Genomic DNA, 6,182 nt, shown 5'->3' on the forward strand with positions numbered 1-6,182 from the left:
CTGAGGAGTTAAGTAGACAACAACACAAACTCAGGTTGAGAGAATTGGATGACTTCCTCTTGGCATTTCAGTGTCAGATTTGCTTTTTATCTGCCAAGGAGGTCCAGCAGGCTTGCCAGTGGATTCTTTCTTAGAGGGGTCTAACATGAGGTTTACTGCCCAGTACAATTACAGCATGACTATAAAGAAGTCTCTATCTCCCAGTGAACAATAAATAGAAATATAGCAACCATACATTTTGACTAGGAAATAATGATGGCTGGCAAGGTATTTGAGGGGGTAATGGGGCAATTTTTGTTAAATATCAAGACTGTCTTGTAAAATCCACAATGTATTGTCATTACATTTTTTAATGTTCAGAGACAAATATTGATCTACCTTGCCTGTAGCATCAAAAACAATAATAATAATAATTTCTAACACTATTGAGAATTTACTGTATACCAAATATAAATCCATTTGTTCCTTACAATAATACTAGGAAATAGATCCTATTATTATCACCCACATTTGGCAGATGGGGAAACTGAAATACTGAGGGGTTAAGAATATTTACGAAGTTCACACAGCTAGTCAGTGACCAAGTTAGAATTTTAACCTAAGAAGTTTAGATGGAGAAAATATGCTCTTAAGCATTATGCTAAATTGCCTGTATTAACTGGAGAACCAGGACATGAAAACAAAACTCTGATTAATAATCATTATAATAAACATTTATTTAGCACTATAGTGTGCAAGATACTTTTTTTTTTTAACTATTCTTAAATAGACATTTTGTTTAGGAATAATTTTAGATTTACAGGGAAGTTGCAAAGAATTACAGGCAATTTACTAATCTGCTCACGCTATACACATTTTTGTACTTAATCCCCTCAATAATCCTATAAGGTAAGTAATATTATTACCCCCATTTTACAGATAGAAAAACTGAGGAACATGAAATATAAGTCACTGGCCTCATGTCAATCAGCATGTAAGTAATATGACTGGGATTCAAACCCAGGTGAGGCTAGTCATTCAAACCCAAGTCTCTTAATTTATATTTGCTGATGCTGAGACAATATTTTGAAAAATGGACATCAATTACTGGATTCTTAAATTCAATAAAAAATAATTTTCTTTTTATTGGCCACATCTAATCCAAAGCAATCTCAAAATTTTTTCTTTCATAGATTAGGAATCCTCTAACATCAAGTACAATGGCTAAACACAAAAAACTACATAAATAAAATCAAATTAGTTGTTGAAGAAAGACCAACTGGGTCACTGTCTTTCTCATCACTCCCTTTTCCAGTAACCCCCCAAACTTCAAAAAGGAGGAAAAAATATAATACATAGTGACCAATGATTTACAACCCATAGATATGTTTTCAGGAAGATAAACTTACAAATTCATACTTACTGGAATTTCTTTAATTTTTTTCATATCTTGATTGTTTCTACATAGTCTTTGTTACTTTCCCAGTTGATTAGAGCTAAATATAAAATATATTGGCATTTTTTTGTGATTTACATTTCTGTTGAGGACAACCTATATAAAACAGAGATCATGTCCCTGATATATACGAGCCCAGCAAATTATAGCTGTGTGTGTATTCATTTCCAAAGATAATAAATATTGCTACTCCAATACTTCTATCTTTAAAAAATGAAATTTGGGAACTTTTACACTGGCAAACATAGTTGATGATCATCTAACAAAGCATACCAACCACTTCTCTCATTAATCACAGTATATGAACATTATAGACTTCTATCAGGGGCTAAATTAGGAGGTAACTATTGCTTGAAAAGTGGGAATAGTACTAAATTTGATAATTTTGGATATTAAGCTTCTTGGTACATCCAGAAGTAGACACTTTGCAACATATGAACATACCCACAACTTTTTCAGCCTAAGTAACCAGACCAATAATATGATGCTATCTCCCATATTTTCTTTCAAACTGTAACCTGACGACAATAGACAAAGAAGTATGGAATGCCATACTTATGTGCAATTGTTAAAATTCACTGGGTGATGCTGTTAGAGGCTAGGTGTTAAGGAGATCAGTATGGACATTTAGGTAACACTAGCATGTGGATCATTACAGCAGAATTAAATAATGTTGGAGCTGGAAAAGACCCTTCTGTTTAATTCTACTGCCACTTATGATTGATGAAAAATTAAAGTCCAGAGAAATTCACCAACCTGCCTCAGAACTCTCAGGAAGAAAATGGCAAAATCAAGACTAGAACTCAGATCAATGGATTCAGTTTAAAGAAATCTGCCTCAATTGGGGGGATAGAAGACTCTGATTCTGAAGGTACCAGCTTTCCCTCAGGATTTATTTATTTATTTATTTATTTATTTATTTATTTATTTATTTAAGACGGAGTCTCGCTCTGTCACCCAGGCTGGAGTGCAGTGGCGCCACCTTGGCTCACTACAAGCTCCGCCTCCCGGGTTCACACCATTCTCCTCTCTCAGCCTCCCAAGTAGCTGGGACTACAGGCACCCGCCACCACGCCCAGCTAATATTTTTGTATTTTTAGTAGAGACGGGGTTTCACCATGTTAGCCAGGATGATCTCCATCTCCTGACCTCGTGATCTGCCCGCCTCGGCCTCCCAAAGTGCTGGGATTACAGATGTAAGCCACCTCGCCTGGCCTCCCTCAGGATTTAATACTGAGTCTAATCAATTCCTTTATCTTAGTTCATCAAAAGTGCAGCCAAGATGCAAGCCCTATACACAGGCTTTCCCATATCACCTGGAATATGTTGAGACTATGAATTAAGCAAGGTGTAGATGAAAAGTACTGAAATTAAATCATGAAAAAGACCTGGTACCTGTAGATTCTTCCATTAGCAGTATGACTTTGAGAAAGCTTTAAAATTTCTCTGGTCTTTCATATTCTTATATTTCAGAGATTGAGTTAAATTAAATTTTATATGCAGTAAGACTACTTTGATGACTAAAACACAATTTCTTTGCCTTTGGTTGAAATTATAGCAATATTCAGAAAGATAACCTTGGCAACCTTATACTACCAGAAAGTTCTGGTTAGAATTCTTACACAGAAAAAAATAAATTATAGAGAAAGAATGATTCTAACAACTCATCTTAATTTATCTTCATACTAATGGTATAATACACTATTTTGTAACTGAGAAAAGTGAGTCCTTGAAAGGTAAGGAAGTTGTTTGAAGTCCTATTGCTACTAAGGCACACAGCAATAATTCAAAATGTTTTTGTAGGACTCCAAAGTCACATATGTTTGTGTGAGCAAAAACCAGGCCCAGCTGGCAAATAAAAATCACAAGGAAATCATGGTATACAATGACTCAAAATCACGACTATCAGAGTCATCCAATGTTATTTAGTGCTTGGTCAAGCCCAATAGCCTTTGAGAACATCTCTTTGTCATAGCAGGATGAGACGATTGTTTTCAAAATGATGGCCTTCAATCATCAATAAACAGTAAATTCCATTCTGTATATTCTATTTAAGAAAGATCATAAAGTTCCAAATCAAATGTTTTAAATATACAGCTTATCAGAAAAGCACAATTATATTCAATGATTCATTACCGGAATGTTCTGGGTCAGAATACTACTAAAGTATTCTTATTCAGAATAACTAAAAGTTATTTCCATGAAAATATTCCTGCTATTAGTTTGGAGAGGAATTTAATGAACAATGCTTCTTCTTTTTTTTTTTTTTTTTTTTCAGGTGACAAGGTTAAATTTGAGGCTTAATCAATGGTCCAGTCATCCAAAATGCTACATCCTGCTTTTTCTTCCTGTACCTATTCATAGTTTATGAGCTGTGGTAGACCTTTAGAGTGGATGGCTCAGTGAGCAGTTTGTCAGAGAGAAGTGGGTGTTGTGTTGTTTTTTTCTTTAAGTTTAGTAGAATAATGGTCATTATTTAAAGCTAAGGATCAAGTTCTATTCAAATTGCCTAAATAATTTTTATTTTGTCATCCCTCCAAAGAATTTATTAAAGCATCTAAATGTGTTTAGTATAGATTTTCATTAGTACATTAAAAGAAAATGTGAAAACATATTTCTAGGATGCTGATAAATTAGAGCCCTGCAGTTAGTTCTCATTGAATCCCTACTAAAAATAATAGAAGGTAAATTATAGTGCTCCTAGAATTTCATCCTAGTGGAAAACAGCAGCCTATTTTGCTGCATGTCTACAAACCTGGTGGTATAATTTCACAAATGTATCCAGCTAATTAGGCAACCTTTGTGTTAAAATCTTTCAAAACTCTTTCATTACATTTGATGGTTTTTGAGGAAACAGCTGGAAATTTCTATCAATGAAAACAGATTTTGTTTTATTATTTGTAATTTCTTTTTTATCTCTGCATGCCAGTAGGATGTGCTGCAAATCATTTTAAAGACCTATACAAGCTGGACATATTGACATTAAAATAAAAGCAGAACCTTTTGCTTGCAGATATTAAAGTAAAGTATTAAATATTAAAGTTGATTTACTGGCAAGTTTAGCACAGAAGACAGCTGATATAAGCTATGAGAATGAACATAAATTGGATTATATTGTTTGTGGTTTGAGCTGAATGAGGTAAAAAATTTTTACTTCATAACAATAAAACAAAAATAAATGTTGATATTAATTGTCCTAAATACTCAGTAAAGGAATGATGCGACCACTTACAAAAATTAATGCAAATAAAATTCACAGCATCTCTGTGGGTCTATCCTTCATGCAGAATTGAAGAAAATATTAACCATCATTCAGGACAAAGGCTGCGAAGTATCTGTCCCATGTGGGTTTAGAAGTCAATCATTTAATCAATTCAGGAGATAGAAAGGTTCCTAGACAAAGTTTGAACTGCTGTAGAAATTCTCTTCTTTTAAACAGGAGGAAACAGCAGATTGTTTGGAGATTCACAATGAACCAAAGAAAAGGAAGAGAAATAACTACTAAGAATCAAGTGCTTAATATATACCAGAAACTGCTCAATGTGTTTAATACATAATATAATGAGTTCTCCCAATCCATCTTGGCAAAATTATTATCACCCCTATTCAAAACACTATTGTTATAAGCCTTGCTTTTACCCTTATCATCCAATCTCATCTTGTTCCATTCTTCATTCGCCTTCTACACTCCAGGTACATCAGCCTCCTTTTGTTCCCTGAAACACTAGAAAATCCTCTTCCTTAGGGGCGTTGTACCTGTCATTCCCTCTGCCTTTAACACCCCTAACCCCTCAATCACTACCAATAACCCCATGCTTCAGTGGCTTGGGTCTTCCATTTTTAAGTTCTTGCAATATTTAATTTTGGAAACAGAACAAAGAGCGTCTGTAATATAATGGCTTAACAATATGAAAGCTTCTATATTTTTTTAAGTGAGAGCCCAAAGGTAGGTTGGTGATCCATGTTTGTAGGCAGCTCAATGATTTTCACACACAGTTTCTATATCTAGGTCCGATTCCCAGTGTATGCTATGTCTCAACTGACTGGCAGGTGAAAAAGATCATAGGAATACATGTCCAATTGCATTAAGAACAATACCTAGAAAAAGCACCAGTCACTTCTGCTTATATCCCATTGATGAGAGTTTAGTCACTTGGCTATACCTAGCTGCCAAGGAAACTGAGAAATAGAATATTTAGCTTGGGAACCGTGACCCTAGTTAAGACCACATTAAAATAAAAAAGAAGGTGATCAATGACTAAAAGGCAACTAATAGGGGCTTGGCTTAGATGTCATATTTGCAGAAATGCCTTCTTTGACTACCCCATCTGAATAAATCTCTTATATTAGTTACATATATTTTTTTGTCACTGAATCTTGTTTATTTTCTTTATAGCAGTTATCATTTTTTGACTTTATATTTGTGAAGTTATACATTTTATGAAAGTTTCAAAAATTATTGTCTTCCTTTTTCTCCTTAAACTCCTTGAAAGTAGAACTATGTTTGTTTTTGTTTTCCATTATATCTTTCATGCCTATATGCATGGCACATTTGATATTATGAAAGTTATATTTGATATAATAAAGATTGTTGAATGAGTGAACAGAAATTCAAACAAATCTCTAGACAGCTAATACCTCAAGTGAGGTGAATTTATTGGTTGAAAATGCAAGCAATTTACGAGGAAAATAACAAAATTAACTATGAAAGTACCTTACAATACCCCTAGTGCAGTATTTTCTAAAG

The sequence above is a fragment of the Macaca nemestrina genome, chromosome 9 (genome assembly GCF_043159975.1).
Source record: "Macaca nemestrina isolate mMacNem1 chromosome 9, mMacNem.hap1, whole genome shotgun sequence".
Classification (NCBI taxonomy): domain Eukaryota; kingdom Metazoa; phylum Chordata; class Mammalia; order Primates; family Cercopithecidae; genus Macaca; species Macaca nemestrina.